Here is a 19,554-nt window from a genome sequence, read left to right on the forward strand (position 1 = left end):
GGATGCCCCCTCGTCGGTTCCGGCACGCTATCCATTACCTCCGCCACCACTCCCACCTCCACTGCACCAAGACCGCGGCAGACAAGAAGATGGCTAGGACCATAGCCAGGACGACTGCCCCAACCGGTGGGAACACCGCACCACCAGAAGATTCTCCGATGACCACCCCCATGCCTTTCGCCTGCACGGCCATCGTGATGACATGGACGAGGACTACAACCATGGACCACATGAATGATGCGTCGACCATTAGGAGCATGGGGACATCGTTCATCGCGAGTGCTCCAGGTCCCTGAGGAGCAGAATTTGGCAAGACAGGGGCACTAGCGACCATCGTCATGATGACATCAAGCAGATCCAAATGGTTCCCGGTGATCACACGCCCCAGGTCGGCTTCCTCAACTTCCACCCTAGCATGTCTTTTGCAGAGCAACTTCAAGCCAGAGGACTGGAAGATCTGTTGTAGTTGTTCTGCTACCGGGCCTCCTTGCTATGTAGTGAATTCGCCAACATCATTGGCTCCCAAGCCGTGAGCCTGATGCATGATTAGATGCGCATCATCAAAGAAGTTTGAGATAGATGCCTACTCAAGGCCGATGAGTACATCCTCAAGGCCTCCCTCCTCGCTAACAAGCTGCAACTCGACAAGGTGTCACTCCTGCTGGCCTCTGCTCCGGGGATTGAAGCCTTTTCTACTCTACCATGAGTTGCAGCCGACTTGGTGCTGCCTCTGCCCCAGCCCCCGTCGCACCTGCCAACAACCGATAGTGTGGGTACGATCGCTGACGAGAACAGGGATGCAGCAGGCTTGCCAGCGACCGTGACAGGTGCCTCAGACCCTCAATCGGTGCCTCCTTCAACTACAACCATGCCAGTACACGAGGCGTTCACAAGGCTCAATGAAGCCCTACAATTGCAGCCTCTCCTGGCTCCAGTGACGGTGGACAACATGGACCACGCCCTACACGCTATGGAGCTGCTATCGGCGTGTCAAGACATGGAGATGCCGGCTTGCCTCACCATGTCGACTTCCCATGTTACCAGAGATGTGACCCAGGCTATGGAGTAGACAGACGCAGGCAGCTCTATTGCAGTCGGGCTAACCACCCATGACCCGGCGCTGGTCGTCAAAGCAAGTGCGGTTGGTCTTAACCACGCGACGATCGGGGATCCTGGAGCAAACCTCGTTGCACCTAGTACATAGTTTGTATCTTCTTCCTTCTTTGTTTCGGATGACTGAGATGTTCAGACACTATCCACGCGGCCTTTTGCCGCCGTCTCCACCATTTGAGTGCACTGTAATGGCCATCTGACTTTTTATCTTTCTTTTCAATACAATAGGTAGTTCTGCTATCAGTTTAAAAAAACAAATCTCTACTATATAAAGTAGGTGGTACGTCACCACTTAATCTCCCTTTCCCGCTCCACCTAATAAAAAACTGTAAAAATCATTAAAAAAACCCATAAAGAGCCGGATACGGCCCATCTACTAACCCGGTGCGTCCCCCACTACTTCAACTACACTGGTCCTCTTATCAGATTTGTCCCCAGCTCCCGCTGCCCTACCTCTCCTGGAGGATCTCTCAGATCCATCCCCGCCGCCATACCTCTCCCGGAGAGGATCCCTATCTCAAATCTATCCCCGCCGTCCTACATCACCCGGAGAGGGTGTGACGTGTGCAAGCGTCGCCCATTGGTGGATGCATGATGGGCCGCTTTGCCTCTCCTGTGGCCAAGGTACGGCTCAAGGGGTAGCGCGTGATGGTGATGTGGTGCGAGGGGATGGTCTTCTCAGGCGGCTTGCAGCGAGGGAGGGCATGGCTAGGGGCACCTAGCGGACATTGGTGACGGAGGAGGCGAGGGACACGCAGAGCATATGAAGGAAGCTGAGGAACTACAGAGAACACTGATTAGATACGACGATGTTGTTCCCAACCTCGTGCGCGAGTTGGCCCATGGGGCTGACGAATCTTTTGGTAATTTTGATCCATTCCCCCTCTCATTCAATATCTTTGTGTCAGACCCCAAAGAACTCGAGCTCTGAACATGGCGAAAACACGCACGCGAACTGGAACACAGAGATGGTGGAAGATTCTGGAAACTTCCCGAGAACCAAGAGAACTACTGGCCTACACTACCAACTACCAGACAACAGAAATGAGCATCACATATCCATTCCCATTTTCTCTATAGGTTTTAGCATCCAATGTTCATGCATAGTTAGAGAATTAGAGTTTACAAAGGTGTATTTCGCCAGACAAAACGGAAACAAGACACAATAACAAAAATGACGCCAACAGTAAGAATCAGGGTGGTAGATATTTCCCGCCTCAATGCTGACCGTTTGATCTTCATAACTGGACCCTACTGCTTCACGCTTCGTTTCTTCAGTCTTGAGAAAATCTTCAGAGTTTCAGTTTTCTTCAGTCTGAATTTTTCAAGTCTGACAGGTCTCCCCTCTTGAGCTTCACCTTGTCCTCAAGGTGTAAAATCAGGAAAAGTCTTCTGGATGAATTAAACATCTTCCCATGTGGCATCTTCCTCAGATAAATTCAACCATTTGATCAACCATTGGCCTACAGGTTCTCCCTTCCTCGGAAAAACTCTTCTTGCCAGGACAGCAACAAGAGCAATTTTCAGTTTACCATTTTCCCCCACCAAAGGCACACCCGACAGAGGTACTACTCTATCATCTACATGTTTCTTCAACTGGCTAACGTGAAAAACTGGGTGAATAACAGAATCAGTGGGCAATTGTAGCTTGTAAGCAGCTGGTCCCATTTTCTCCAAGATTTTAAAAGGGCCATAATATTTAGATCTGAGTTTCAGAGAACCTATTAGTCCAAATGCATTTTGCTTGTAGGGTTGTATCTTCAGATAAACCAAATCTCCCACTTCAAAAACCCTTTCACTTCTTTTCTTATATGCATACTTTTTTATCCTTTCTTGAGCTACACGTAAGTTCTGCCTCAATTCCTTCAGCATGTGTTCTTTCTGAGGTATGGTTACCTGGGCCTCATCTGAAATATTGCATGGCAAAGAGAATTCTCCCAATTGGGGTGGAGGGTATCCATACAAGGCTTGGGAAGGAGTAACTTTCAAAGATGTGTGGTATGTGGTGTTGTACCACCACTCAGCAGTAGGCAACCACAAACCAGTCCTGGGGTTCCATGAATACCATAGCTCTCAAATACGATTCTAACCATTGATTCACTCTTTCTGTCTACCCATCAGTTTGCTTGTAAAAATTCTATCGCTACCACTTATGATGGAAATAGGTAACTCATGCAACTTAAAGATCTGGTCCAGGAATACTTGCACTACTTGTTGTACTAAATAGGGATTTGCCATAGCAATGAAATATGCATATTTGGTCAGTATGTCCACTATCACAAGAATAACATCTTTTCCTTTAGATTTTGGCAATCCTTCTATAAAATCCATGGTAATATGGGCCCAAGCCATCTCAGGAATATCTAAAGGTCCAACAGACCAGTACTGGCTACATTCTCAGTTTTAGTCAATTGACAAATGAGGCATTCAGATATAAACTTCTCAATTTGAGCTTTCATTCTAGGCCAATAGAATTTCTTTTTTGTGATAAGTTGCTCTCATACCTTTTTTTTTTCTCGAACACGCAGGAGAACTACGTATCTTTGTATTAAAGAGAGAAGGAACAAATACAAGGACCCCGAAGAAGAGGGGTTAACTCAAACACCCACACCAACAGACCTCAGGTCACAAACACAAAACCCACAACATACACCATAAAACATACGCTCCAAAGAGAGATAGCGTGTTGACCAACACAAACCGACTAGCCGACCTAATCTGGCCAGAGGGATCTCAGGCCTTTTGCCCCAGCGAGGCATCACAACCTGCACTCGTCGTAGATATCACGAAGGACATCCGCAATTCTTGGTGTTTCTTCGTTGAAGAGGCATTCATTGCGATGTTTCCAAATCCACCAAGCTCCCAAGATGATGAGGGAGTTAATCCCTTTACGGCGAGGCTTGTCAACCTGTCGATGAACTCGCCTCCACCAATCCGAGAACACTAAATCATGTTATTCAGGTGTAAGCTGAAGCAACCCAAACTGAGAAAACAGCAAAAACCACACTTGCCGGGAGAAGATGCAATTCGTAAGGAGGTGTTGGGCACTCTTGTCCTCTTGATCACATAACGGGCAATGCTCCGGATGTTGCAACCCACGACGAGCAAGTCGATCCGCTGTCCAACATCGGTTTCTTATTGCCAACCATAAGAAAAACTTGCATTTGAGAGGAGCCCAATATCGCCAAAGCCGCTTCCAAGGTTCAAAATCAATAGCCCCATAAAAATAATCATTGTAGGCTGTCTTGGAAGAGAATTGCTCAGAGTTTGAATGTCTCCATAGATGTTGATCTTGCTCATTTGGTTGCAGCTCAAAATCTTGCAGCGTGTCCCAAACAATTAGATACTCCATAAGGACATCAACGGACAGCCCACCTTGGATGTCAAGAATCCAGCGCTGATCAGTTAAGGCCTCCGCCACATAACGCCTTTTTCTTGTCCGGGACGACACCGCAGCCACAAGAGATGGCGCCAAATCAGATAAAGAACAACCGTGAAGCCACCGGTCAGTCCAAAAGAGGGTGGAGTGACCATTGCCCACCTGCGAAGAGATAGAGATGGCAAACATGGCGACTATGTTCAGGTGGACATGTAATTGCAGACATGCCCAAGGTCTATCAGGCTGAGTTTTTTGGAGCCATAACCAACGCATACGAAGAGCTCATCCCATTAATTCTAAATTATGGATACCAAGACCTCCAAGATCTAAAGGCCGACAAACTTTGTTCCAAGCAACAAGGCAATGGCCTCCATATATCTGCTCCTGACCTTTCCAGAGAAAAGCCCGTCTCCTCTTGTCGATGGCATGAATTGCCCATTTAGGGAGGTCTAAAGCAATTAGATGGTGGATTGGCATGGCAGTGAGAACAACCCTCACCAAAATCAGGCGTCCAGACTTGTTTAGAAGAGCAGATTTCCAGCCGGGCAACTTGTCCGCAATCTTCTCAATCAAGGGCATCAAGTCAGCTTTAGAAAGTTTCTTAAAAGAGATTGGTAGCCCCAAATAAGTGCAAGGGAAATCAGCAACCTCACAGGACAGCACATTGTTGATATCATCCCGGACGTTATCAGGACATTGAATAGGGACGGCCGAACATTTCTGAATATTTGTTCGAAGACCTGATGCATCACCAAATGAGGACAGAATTCCCATGATCAACTGCAGCTCAGAAGAGATAGGCCGAATAAAAAGAACGACATTGTTGGCATATAAAGAGACTCGATGTCTGGGAGCATCCGTGGCCAGCGGAAGAAGAAGGCCATCCTCACAAGCTTTACTGATCAGAGAATTAAGAACATCCATAACAAGGATGAACAACATGGGGGGAGAGAGGGTCCCCTTGATGAAGGCCACGCCGGTGCTTAATCACATCCCCCGGGTCACCATTAAGCAAAATTCGGGTGGTGGCGGAAGATAACAAATTGCACAGAAGATTGCGCCATAACGGACCAAAACCCAAGTGAGAGAGGACCTCCAAAAGAAACGGCCAAGAAACTGAATCAAAGGCCTTAGAAATACCAAGTTTCAAAAACAGCCAAGGCTCTTTTTGGCGATGAAGAAGCTTCACTGTCTGTTGAACAATGATATAGTTGTCACGTATGCACCTACCCCGAATGAAGGTGCTCTGATTTGGAGAGACCAATGAGGAAAGCCGCAGAGTGAGGCAGTTAGCCATTAATTTGGTGACAAGTTTAGCAAAACTATGAATCAAACTTATGGGCCAAAAGTCCTTGGCCAAGATAGCATCTGCCTTCTTTAGAATAAGAGTCAAATAAGCAGAATTCAGCAAGCCCAATTTGCGACCATCACCTTTTAGAAGGACCAGAAGAGCAGCAATAAGATCTCCTTTTATAATACCCCAGCAACATCGATAGAAATGTCCAGTAAATCCATCGGGACTGGAGGTCTTCTCTGGTGGCAATTGTTTTATAGTCTCCCAGACCTCATCTTCTGAGAAAGCCGCCTCTAAAGAAGAGAGATCAATGGGGCCACGAAAGAAGCTCTGAAGATCAAGAGTGTTGGTTCTTGTCTCAGTCGAACCAAGAAGACCAGAGTAAAAATCAAATAGGACATCATGCTTGTCAGAGTGAGCTGTTACAATCTGATCGTCGGACTGAAGTTTAACAATGCAGTTTTTTCTCTTGCGGTAACAAGCTTGCAAATGAAAGAAAGCTGTGTTGGCATCTCCATCTTTCAGCCAACCAATTCGGGAACGGAGGCGAGCAATCGTTCTTTCAAGAGAAGCCAAGCCGAGACAATGCCGCTTCATATCGCGCCGCAGCCATTCTTCAGCCAGAGAAAGAGGGCGATGATCTTGGGCAATCTCAAGACGGTGAAGAATCTCCTTGGCAGTCTGCAATTGGAGCTTGACATCCCCAACTTGTTGATGGCCCCAAGATTGGAGAGCCCGAGTCAGCCGCTTAAGCTTGACAGAAAACAATTCTACGGGGCAAGCGACATTAACCGGAGCCTCCCAGGAGGCTGTCACTGCCCCCAAGAATCCGAGAAGTTTGGGCCAAAAACCTTCGAAGTGAAACCGTCTCTTGCCCTTGCCCAAGGCGCCATCATTCAAATCCAGAGTAAGTGGGCAATGGTCAGACATTTCAGTAGCTTGGCTTTGCAAGAGGAAGTTTGGGTAGAGCAGCTCCCAATCAGCTGAGCACAGGACGCGATCAAGCTTTACCAGAGTTGGCGCCACCCTCTCATTAGACCATGTATAACGACGACCGAGAAGAGGTAAATCTTTTAACTCAAGATCATCAACCAAATGCCGGAACCTTCCCATCATAGCCTGTTAACATTTGTGTTGCTCTTGTCCACGGATTGATATATTACATTGAAGTCCCCTCCGATCGCCCAAGGACCAGAACAGACCGAACGGATATCACGCAGTTCCTGGAGAAAAACGATCTTGTCTACATCAAGCTGAGGACCATATACGCCCGTGAACCACCAAGCCGGTGCATCAGCCGATTTGAACTTCACAGAAATAGAGTGTCGATCCACCCATGAAGCCTCATCACAATAAACAAGCCCTTTCCAAGCCACCAGGATGCCACCCCGAGTGCCATCAGCAGGGAGGAAGATGAACTTATCGAACTCAGAGCCTGGAAGAGATAGGACCGAGTGATAAGAAATATATGCTCTCATACCTAAGTACCTCCAATTGAAGAAGTGTGGAGGTTCTCTATGATCTTCTACCTCAGTTCAGCATGTTCACCCACATATATTCTCCCTTCGAATTTAAGAACTACTCCATCAGTGGTATAAAACCTAGACTGAGATTGACCTTGATTGATAAGCTCCAATAGGTCTTTACACTTTTGGTCATTGAGATACTGTGCTTGACATCCTCTATCCAATTAGGTGTCAATACAGTAATGTTTTGACATTCTGAAGATCTCCTTGACAATGCATCTGCTGCTAAATTTTCCTTGCCCTTTTTGTATTCAACTGAATAATCAAATTCCAACAACTTGAGCAATAGCTTGTGTTGGATTCCATCAATGTGTAACTATATATTTAAGGCTTTGCTGATCTTTCCTTATAATGACTTTGCTTCCCAGTAGGTAATGCCTCCACTTCTTTAGTGCCTCTAAGATTGCCATTGCTTCCTTGTCATAAGTGGATTTAGCAGCAAATCTTTCTCCCAATGTTTTGCTGAAATAGGCTATAGGGCTCCCTGCTTGCATTAATACTGCCCCCAATTCTGAGCTACATGCATCTGTCTCCAGTATGAATGGCTCACTGAAATTTGGTAGTGCAAGCAATGGGCTTGTGGTTATGACCACTTTCAGCTGATTGAATGCCACTGTTTGAGTATGGCTCCACTCAAAGGAATCCTTCTTCAAGGGATCAAAGAGTGGCATGCAGATCTGCCCATAACCCTTGATGAATCTCCTGTAGTATCCTGTAAGCCTTAGAAAACCTCTTAGTTGAGTCACATTCTGAGGAATTGGCCAATTAACCACATCCTTAATCTTACTTGGGTCTGTTGACACCCCCAATCCACTGATGATGTGAACCAAATACTACACTTGCTTGATTGCAAACTCCCATTTGCTCAGTTTAGCATAAAGCTGCTGATCTCTAAATATGCCCAGCACCATCCTCACATTACCTTAATGTTCTTCTTCATTCTTTCTATAGATAAGTATATCATCAAAGAATACCAAGATGTACTTTCCCAGATGTGGACCAAAAATCTTGTTCATTAAGGACTGCCAGGTGGCAGGGACATTTGTCAGCCCAAAAGGCATGACTGTGTATTGATAATGCCCTAGGTGGATTCTGAAAACTGATTTAGGGATGTGTTCAGGCCTCATTCTAATCTGATGGTATCCAGACCACAAGTCCAACTTAGTAAAAATTGTAGTTCCATTCAAGGCATCTAACAAGTCCTCAGTAACTGGCATAGGGAACTTGTTCTTGATGGTTAATGAGTTTAGCTTCCTATAATCCACACATAATCTTCAGGAGCCATCCATCTTCCTAACCATGACAACAGGAGATGCATATGGGCTCAAACTTGCTTGATAACCTGACTATCTATTAGGCTTCTGATTAAACCTTCCATGGCCTCCCTCTTGTAATGGGGTACTCTATAAGGTCTAACGTTGGGAGGTTCTGATCCTTCCTTCAAATGAATAGCATGATCACATTCTTCTCAGGTGGTTGCCCCTTTGGTTCAGTGAAGACATCCATGAATTCTGTCACCAGTGGCTTCAACAAGTTAGGTATGTCCTTCTGCCCCTTCTTCTCCTTGTTTTGGTCCACACTTACTTGCAAAAAACATCCCATCACCCCCTTCTTAACTAGTTTTTCCAGCTTACTTGAGTTGATCATACAATTCTTCTGAGGATAAGTGTGATCACTGAATACTACTTCCTTCCCTTCTCTGGTTATTGAAAAGGTTCTCTATTATAAATCCAGGTTTACTGGACTATGCTTGTACAACCAGTCAACTCCCAAGATTAGGACATAGCTGTTTAGCTGGAGTAGCTTAAAAGAATTTTGAAATTTAGATCCCTGAATATAATATTCCAAATTTTCAGTGGTAGTATCCATTAAGAGTTCTCCTCCTGTCACTGTCACTCTTCTTCCCTCAATAGTCTGTAGTCGACAGTTACTCAATACAACAAGCTCGTAACTCGTGAAGGTATCTGTGCTCCCACTATCCACTAGGGCTACTGTCCTCTTGCCTTGGATGTGAGTGATCAGAGAGAAAGTCTGATGACTAGAGGTCCCTTCAACAGCATGTGTAGATATTAGCATTACCTGCTCCTGCTCAATTTCAGAGTTAGTCTGCAATTCACCTTGGCCATTCAATGGACTGCTTAGGTCTGTTTTAAGCTGGTTGGGTAGTGTGTTCCTCTTCCTTTTCTTCCAGATCTTCACTGGAAATCTCCATTAAAATGGTGTGTAATCTCTTCTTGAGTTTGCAATTATGTTGAGGGCTCCAAGGCTCTTGACAATACCAACAAGTTTTCTTGTCTGTACCCCATCTGTTGCCCTTTTCACCCATTAGAGTCACTTCCTTCTGATGGCCATTTCTGCTGGTTGTGGTATTTGGCACATTTGCTTTGGGTGGTGGAGTGAATACCCTTTTGTATATACTAGGTTATTCCAAATGTTTTGCATACTAGAAAGCTTCCAAAAGGTTGTTGGGCTGGTGACAGGTAACTTGGTGCTGAATGTGATTCTTCAGACCCCCAATGAAGAAAGCTTCCAAAAGGTTGTTGGGCTGGTGACAGGTAACTTGGTGCTGAATGTGATTCTTCAGACCCCCAATGAAACTGCTTAAAAAAATGATTCCTACATATATGGGTGCTCCATGTTTATTAACTAGTCTGATTGGCGCGCTTACGCCGCGTCTTTTTTCTTTTGCACAACGCATGACGAAAGAAGATTAAAAAAATTGGATTCACCAATTTAGGATATCTCAATATTTATTTATGAATTTATCAATATTTAACACATTCACTTAATTATAGGGAAAACAGTAGTACTTTCATTCATGCACATAATTTCAACACGTAGACAACAGTAATACAAACCTAACAAAATTTATTTCATATTTTTTGAGTTTTATATATTTTTCTTTGCATTTTAGATTATTTCAGTCGATTTATCAATATAACTAATATTCCTTTCGATATTTTTTGGAAATTTCCAAAAATAAAATTATATTATATGGGTAAATATACGTATATGTATACATGTATATACATGTATTTATACATATACATATATACGTATATGTATACATGTATATATATGTATACATATATGTGTATTTATACATATACGTATACATATATATGTGTATCAATATATCTATACATACACATATGGGGCCTACTGCAACAGTAGCTACAGTGCCTAGACCCCTGAGATGGCTCGAAATCTTGGCTGGATAATATATGTTATAGATATACATATGCATATATATGTGTATCAATATATCTATACATACACATATGGGGGCCTACTGCAACAGTAGCTACAGTGCCCAGACCCCTGAGATGGCTTGAAATCTTGGCTGGATAATATATGTTATACATGTACTGGGTGACTGTCCCTATCTGTTGGAGATTTTGAAACTTACACACTGCTTCATAAATACCCAGTAATGAAAATCTATCTTGTAACATTCTGCTGAGCTACTGCCAAGATATCAACTGCCAAGGTACTCCTAATCCCATGAACCAACACTCAGCTTTGTCCACAAAATGAGCAGTTGCTAAGTTAACCCATTGAGAGTATGGAGTTCCTGACACCTCAAAGAACCTCTCACATTGCCTAATCCACTCACTTGGATTATCTCCATTGAATAGTGGAATTTCCAACCTATGTCCTTTAATAATTGCTTCAACATATGCTTGATTGTTACCTGTGGTGGGTTTCCAATTACACTCTTTTGCTCCATCACATTCACTCCAAAATAAAAACCATTCCCTGGCCTATGTCCAACATCATCCTGACTTGAGGCTCCCAACCCATATGGATTATAATTTGGCACACATGGGTATCGGTTTGTCATGTACCTGAAGAAGGCTACCAGAGAGTATCAAGACGCAGGAAGCGATCAACAGCAGGAAGTGGAGGCTGTCCTAGGCGCGTCGCAGCAACGAAGAGCCTAGCGCATGCGCAAGCCCAACCCAAGTTACATGGGCCCTCAGTGGGTGACCAAATGAGCAGCCCGTAGTGGCTTGGAGAGGTAGATCATGAGTTGTTAAGATAGGAGGTGTGGCGTGTGTAAAGGGTAAGAATTCTGTTAGGATAGAACCGGCTTGGCCGGCGGAGTGGCGGCGAGCTCCCAGTGAACTCGATACTGAATTTTATCCATATATCCACATATCGATGCTAGATCGTAACATTTGGTAATCAGAGCCCGATTCATCCTCACCCTGGAGATCCCGGAGTATTTGCAGCGGCCTCAGTACAAGATGAGAGAACAGAGGAAGGCGATGGAGGCGGCGAAGCAGATGAGCGAAATTGTGAAGGCGTTGGCGGCGATCCAGGCGCAGAACGACTCCTTCAAGGTCTCGCTCGATCGCAACACTTCAGTGGTGGAGAACATCACGCAATGGAGGCCCCAAATTGATTCTCAGGTGCATGATCTGCAAGCCACCGTGGATGATTTGCGTTTCAAGCTGGATCAGATCGTGTTGCATCAGGAGAATCAACAAGGCAAGAAGATGGATTCCTCTTGGATGGAGACGCCGGTTGCTACTCATTTGGCAACATCCTCTACTGAGGCGGCACTCGGGCAAGATGGCCACGGCTCAGCACAATGCCACTGGAGGTCGGGACATGGGTATGGCACTACCCTTGAACCACCTCCGATCACAGGTGTGAATCATACTCGACAACTTACTCCAATTCCATTTGGATCTAGGTTTTCTAGTCATTCTGGATTGTATCCTGGCCACTCTGGTTGGAATGCTGCCTTACCCCAGTTAGAATTCCCTCAATTTGATGGTAGCAATCCTAGGATTTGGAAGAAGAGATGTGAATCTTACTTTGAAATATACAATATACCCATCCATATGTGGACTAGACTAGCTACTATGCATTTTGTAGGCTCAGCAGCATTTTGGTTGCAATCTGTTGAATCAAGAGTTCAGGATGTTTCTTGGGTAGAATTGTGTAGTGTTGTTTGTAACCGTTTTGAGAGGGATCAGTATAACCATCTCATACGACAATTCTTTCATATGAAACAAAATGGATCCGTGCTAGAATACATAGAGCAGTTTGATGGTTTAGTTCACCAATTATTAGCTCATGATCCCAATATACATGCTGTTTTTATCACCAATAGATTCATTGATGGTTTGAAGGAGGATATTAAAGCTGTTGTGTTAATTCAGCGTCCAGTGGATCTAGATACTGCTAGTTCCCTTGCCATTTTGCAGGAGGGGGTCACTTTGATTTTGTCTCGGAAGGAAATCAGAAGGGGTGATTCACTTGTTCACACTCGAAACTCTAACAGAATGAACATGGCAGTGTCCCTAAGTAATGCCAAGAGTTCTCCAACCATCACTTCTGATGAGAAGAAGAATACTGAAGCTTCAAAAAATTTTCCTTCTAAAGATAAAGCATCAGCACTGAGGAATTATAGAAGAGCTAAATGTTTATGTTATAAGTGTGGACAGAAGTGGAATCCTAATCACAAATGTGCTTCAACTGTATCCCTACATGTGGTAGAAGAATTGTGGCAAGCATTACAAAACAATGAAGCTCCTGAAGGGAATAGTCCAGAATGTGACAATTCTGAATCTGGGGATGATTTGATGCAGATTTCAGTGCATGCTGTGAATGGGACTGAAGCTCCCAGGACCATAAGATTACTGGGCTCAATTCATGGGTTTCATACCATTATGCTTTTGGATTCTGGCAGTTCTCACAATTTCATAAGTGAGCAATTAGCAGTGAAGATCCCTAAATGGACTGCTCTGGCAAATCCATTAAGAGTCAGAGTAGCTAATGGGGAAGTTCTTTTGTGTACTCATCAGATTCCAGATTGTCAGGTATGGGTTCAAGGACATTGCTTCATTGTCTCTTTGAAGATACTCCCTCTGAAATGCTATGACATTATATTGGGAATGGACTGGTTGGAGTTACATAGCCCCATGGAGGTTCATTGGTCAGAAAAATGGTTATCATTCTCTGACCAAGGGGTCAAAATTCAATTTCAAGGTGTTCAACCAAATCTGACTCAATGTGATCTATTGAGCAGTAAGCAAGTGGAGCAAATTATGCAAAGAGATGAAGTATGGTGCATGTTAGAATGGTGCATGCTAGAACTGTGTCTAGTTCAGACCAGTGAAGGGAAAGCATCTTGGCCCATTGAGGTTCAACAATTGATAAGACAATTCCAGGAATTATTTGAGGAGCCTAAGGGTTTACCTCCCAAGAGATCTTGTACACACATAATTCCTTTGATTTTTGGTGCACAACCTTTTAGGCTTAGACCGTATAGGTACAATCGAACTCAAAAGGATGAGATTGAGAAACAAGTAAATGAGTTGCTGAAAAATGGGATGATCCAAACTAGTTCCAGCCCTTTTGCCTCACTTGTATTATTGGTCAAAAAGAAGATTGGAGAGTGGCGATTATGTGTAGACTTCAGAAGGCTAAATGCCCTAACTATAAAGAACAAATATCCTTTACCAGTGATTGATGAAATTTTGGATGAGCTAGCAGGAGCAATGTGGTTTTCTTCCTTGGATCTCAGGGCTGGATATCATCAAATATGTGTCGATGAGCAAGATCAGTACAAAACTGCCTTTCAAACTCATAATGGACACTATGAGTACAAGGTAATGCCATATGGACTCACTGGTGCACCAGCCACCTTTCAACATGTCATGAACACCATGCTGGCACCTTTTCTAAGAAAGTGTGTAGTAGTGTTTATAGATGATATCTTAATATATAGTAAGGATTAGGAAGAGCATTTGAAGCATTTGAGAGCAGTATTCGAAGTACTACAACAAAATTAGTTTAAGGTGAAGCTATCGAAATGTTCTTTTGCTCAGAAACAACTATCCTACTTGGGGCATATTATTAGTGAATCTGGTGTGGCAACTGATCCCAGCAAAATATCAGTGATTAAAGATTGGCCAACTCCAAAGTCAGTGAAAGAAGTCAGAAGTTTCTTAGGCCTAGCTGGATATTATAGAAAATTTGTAAAAAATTTTGGCCTTCTGAGCAAACCACTGACCACTTTACTTAAAAAGGGTGAGCTATTTATCTGGACTTCTCTGCAGGATGAGGCATTTCAAGCTTTAAAACATGCCCTTATTACTGCACCAGTTTTAGCACTTCCTGATTTTCAGAAGACCTTTATAGTGGAAACAGATGCATCAGACAAAGGTATAGGTGCAGTGCTTCAACAAGATGGGCATCCAGTGGCTTTTATCAGTAGAGCTTTGGGACCAAAGAATCAGGGATTATCCACTTATGAGAAGGAGTGCCTCGCTATATTGTTAGCCATTGAGCATTGGAGATCATATTTGCAACAAGGGGAATTTCTCATTAGAACTGATCAGAAAAGCTTAGTCAGTTTGGATGATCAAAGGCTATCTACTCCTTGGCAGCATAAGGCTCTTACCAAGATGATGGGATTGCAATACAAGATTTGTTACAAAAAGGGGCAATACAATAAGGCAGCTGATGCTCTATCTAGAGTACCCAGGACTATTCATTCTGAAGTTCTAGCTTTGTCTGAAATGCAACCTATTTGGCTCCAAGAAGTTGTAGATGGTTACCTGGTACATCCTAGTACTTCCCAGTTACTAGCATCTTTGGCCATCAAGGGCACAATAGGACATTACACTCTGAGAGATGGTTTGATAAGATACAAGGGTAGAATTTGGGTAGCCAATTCTCCTATTCAGACCAAGATTATACAGGCTTTACATTCAAGTGCAGTGGGAGGACACTCTGGATTCCAGGTGACTTACAGACGTGTTAAAAATCTTTTTGCATGGCCAGGAATGAAAAATATGATCAGAACAATGGTGGCTTCTTGCTCAATTTGTCAACAAGCCAAATCTGAGAGGGTCAGGTATCCTGGTCTCTTACAGCCCTTGGCTGTCCCTGATTATGCTTGGCAAGTGGTGTCAATGGATTTTATTGAGGGATTACCCAAATCAACTTCTTTCAATTGTATTATGGTGGTGGTAGATAAGTTTTCTCGGTATGCTCATTTTATACCTCTAGCTCATCCCTTTACAGCATTCAAAGTAGCTATGGTATATATGGATCATGTGTTTAAACTCCACGGTTTACCTCAAGCCATCATTTCTGATAGAGATAAGATATTTACTAGTTCCTTATGGCAAGAGTTGTTTAAATTGACTGGCACTGAGTTGAAAATGAGCACAGCCTACCACCCACAAACAGATGGGCAAACTGAGAGGGTTAATCAATGTTTAGAAGCTTACTTAAGGTGTTTTGTCAGTGCTTGCCCTTCAAAATGAAAACAGTGGTTATCTTTGGCTGAGTTTTGGTATAACACTAGTTATCATTTCACTTTAGAAAAGACACCTTTTGAAGTCTTGTATGGTTTGCAACCTAAACAGTTGGGCATTGATAGAATTGAGTCCTGTGCTATTCCTGATCTCAAGACTTAGTTGGCTGAGAGGAAAATGATGACTCAGCTCTTGCAACAGCAATTGGTTAGAGCACAACAACGTCAAAAATTTCAGGCTGACAAAAAGAGATCTGAGAGGTCTTTTGAAGTGGGAGAAATCGTTTTTCTCAAGCTGCAACCTTATATCCAAACATCAGTGGCCCCTAGAACCAATCATAAGCTCTCATTCAGATATTTTGGTCCATTCAAAATCATTGCAAAGATTGGATCAGTGGCCTACAAATTACTGCTTCCTGCAAACAGTGCCTTCCTGCAAACAGTGGCATTCATCCAGTTTTTCATGTATCGCAATTGAAGAAAGCAGTGGGTCCTCCCCATCAGGTCAGTGCAGAAATTCCTGATTTCACTAACCAATTTCAGGTCCCTGTCTAGATCTTGCAGCGGCGTCTTTGTCAACAAGATGATCATGTGATTAATCAAGTTTTGGTGTAATGGTCTCATTGGCCTTCGTCCATGGCTACCTGGGAAGACGAAGACAAGCTCAAGGAGTCCTTTCCTGCTGCACCGGCTTGGGGTCAAGCCGGTCCTAAAGGAGGGAGGGATGTCATGTACCTGAAGAAGGCTACCAGAGAGTATCAAGACGCAGGAGGCGATCAACAGCAGAGCAAGGAAGTGGAGGCTGTCCCAGGCGCGTCGCAGCAACGAAGAGCCCAGCGCATGCGCAAGCCCAACCCAAGTTACATGGGCCCTGAGTGGGTGACCAAATGAGCAGCCTGTAGTGTCTTGGAGAGGTAGATCGTGAGCTGTTAAGATAGGAGGTGTGGCGTGTGTAAAGGGTAAGAATTCTGTTAGGATAGAACCGGCTTGTCCGGCGAACTGGCTTGGCCGGCGGAGTGGCGGCGAGCTCCCAGTGAACTCGATACTGAGTTTTATCCATATATCCACATATCGATGCTAGATCGTAACATGGTTTTCTCTCAAAGGAAAAACAGTAGGCACTGATGAGTGGGTGTACAAGTTGTGGAATGACTTGGGTGCTCTGAGGAATCCCACCATGCATCTAATTCACATCCACTTCTCTAATCACTCTAGAAACTCCCCTCCACAGTATCAGATACAATAGGTAATATGCAAGTTGAATTTTAGTATTCAGGTTACCTGAACCCCCATAACTTGGTACCCTGACCATGGCTTCGTTGGTGCTAGCTTCTTCAGATTCTTTCCTCATCATCGTTCACTTCAGTCTTCCCTCCATTGTCCGAAGTTGATCCCATCTCCACAAGTAGATCTACGGGCAGCTCAGAGTTACTCCACACTATAAGCCTGTAGGATCCTGGTCTACCACCGCCTGAAGTCAGCGATCGGTCGAGGAATTTTATGCAAGAACTTGTCTCGCAACCCAAACATGAATCTAACTTCCCGCCGTCGCCACTGCAGAGATCTCAATCTCGGGCTCCCGGAATTTTACACACAGACCACTGCTGTGCAACCCTCGATGTTGACTGAGGCTCCGCCGATGATCGCCTCTCCGAGGACCAGAGAGTCTCTGATACCCTTATGTTAGACCCCGAAGAACTTGAGCTCTGAACATGATGAACACACACGCAAACTAGAACACAAAGACGATGGAAGGTTCTGGAAACATCTCAAGAACCGGGAGAACTACTGGCCTACGCTACCAACTACCAGACAACAGAAATGAGCATCACATATCCATTCCCATTTTCTCTCCGGGTTTTAGCATCCAATGTTCAGACATAGTTAGAGAATTGAAGTTTACAAAGGCGTATTTCGCCAAACAAAATGGAAATAAGACACAGTAACACAAATGACACCAACAGTAAGAAGTAAGAATCAGGGTCGTAGATATTTCCTGCCTCAATGCTGACCGTCTGATCTTCATAACTGGACCCTACCGCTTCACGTTTCTTTTCTTCAGTCTTGTGCAAATCTTCAAAGTTTTAAGTTCTTTAGTCCGAATATTTCAGGTTTGACACTTTGCCCTTTGTAATGTATCTTTTTTGAGAGATTTTCCTACAGAATCTTGGCGTAAGGAAGTTAGGAGTGTAGCATAGGAAACATGTTCGATGAAATGCGTAGGAAGAAACCCGAGCTATACCCCCACCATGCCACTGTCAAATGCAGAGCATCCAAAGAACCCGACCTATACCACGAGCGTGTATATGCAATTTTACCTGGACACGAATACGAGTGTTGGAATCCGACTCGGACTTGGGTGTCCAGTTCGGCAAAGAAAATTTGGACATGCGAAATACAACTCGAAATCCGACACGGGTGTCGGAATCCGACTTGAATTCGGGGTGTCTGATTCGGCAAATAAATTTGAACACAGGTGTCCAGGTAACACTATGTATATGCAGTTGTTGCACTAAACACGATCCTAGGGAGATGGGGCCTGTCAGCATCACCATTGTGTAGCATCAGCGGGGACTCATGCAGCGACATCATGTTGACAGCAACTCCAACATCAACTCGGCCATCAAATGTGATTGCTCCATCAACGCCTACACCTTTTACAACATCACAAAGATGTACGTTCCTATCCTTCCTTCTTGCCCTCCCTCCCTCTAACTCAAACAACCAACACACCCAACGGTTGTTGCTGCTAGCTGTTCGATGAATTGCCTAAGATCTCAGGCCCTACTCTCTGCTATCTATTCAGTAGTTATTCAGTAAAAAGGGAAATGAAATTGAGAGTTGTTCCACTGTTTTAGCATCTCATGGACTTCAGAGATGTCAAAATCTGATGCTTGATGTTGTCTGAAGCAGTGCCGGAGAATCGCATAAGGTCAGGTAGCTTCCTTAGTTTTTAAGGGCTTATCTAGATGGACACTGCTATTCAATGTTTAATGGTTTTATGTTATCACACTATAGATATTTGACAAAATGACAAGTTGTCTTTCTTTGTTCTGTTGATTTGATAGATATTTGAGCGGAATGTGAGTATAGGGATCAGGATGAAAAATCATTGGCAAGTGAAATATTTGATGTTTGATTGGGTTTTATTAAAGGAAAACCCCAAAATATTTTAAAGTTTGAGTATATTTAGTTTAATTTAATTAGTTGATCTTTACAAGAATTCACTAATAGTTTTTGTATCATTCTTGCAGATCCCATAGAAAGAGGGCATGATGTAGGCCTTGTGAAACAGTAGTGCAATGGGGCCCATGAAGAAGAGGTACCATGGTGCACATGTCAGTGGTGGTGATATATGGGGATCCCCTTGTTGATGTAGACTCATGAGACTCTTGCATGTAGAAGAACATAGGGTAAACAATGATGGTGATGATGATGATGATGCAGGAGAAGTGGAAGCCACCGTTGAAGTGCATGAGGCAAACTCTATTCTTGCGGTGGGCATCATTCTAGAAAACTTGCCTCAATGGAACTCGACTGCACAATTCGATCTGAAGATTTAGTTATTGGCTACAAACTTTGATAAATGATGAATGCCCTTTTTTTCTTGACAATGTGAAATGTTTTTTTTATGGATTATATATATGAAAAGGATTTGGAACAAAGCAAGGAGGCTCCAGGAAGTGAGCAGTGAAGTGTTTATTTGATCCTAACGTTCTTGGATGCAAAATTCTAACTAATGGAGTAATGTGCAGTATAGCATGTGTATTTAAAGAAGTCTATCTTCTTCGTGTGTGAAGTAAAACAATATTGTGTACTTGTAATGCAGGGGTGCAAAATTTAAGATTCGTTGCAACGCACGGTCATTGTACTAGTGTCTTCTATTAACTAAATTAGGCCGTGAGTCCGCAACAAAATAGATATTATTTGTTATAATACAGGCTTATCTAATGGGCTGTAT

At 43.7% G+C, this 19,554-nt stretch overlaps 1 long non-coding RNA gene across 1 annotated transcript; it reads left to right on the top strand.

Moving 5' to 3' along the window:
• The first annotated feature begins 1,490 nt into the window (after positions 1 to 1,490).
• LOC133928791 (uncharacterized) lies at positions 1,491 to 19,240 on the top strand. Its single transcript, XR_009911530.1, has 3 exons — positions 1,491 to 8,850; positions 9,760 to 9,867; positions 18,848 to 19,240. It is a non-coding gene; the product is annotated as an uncharacterized LOC133928791 (long non-coding RNA).
• The last annotated feature ends 314 nt before the right edge of the window (positions 19,241 to 19,554 follow it).

Source organism: Phragmites australis, chromosome 9, assembly GCF_958298935.1.
Source record: "Phragmites australis chromosome 9, lpPhrAust1.1, whole genome shotgun sequence".
NCBI lineage: Eukaryota > Viridiplantae > Streptophyta > Magnoliopsida > Poales > Poaceae > Phragmites > Phragmites australis.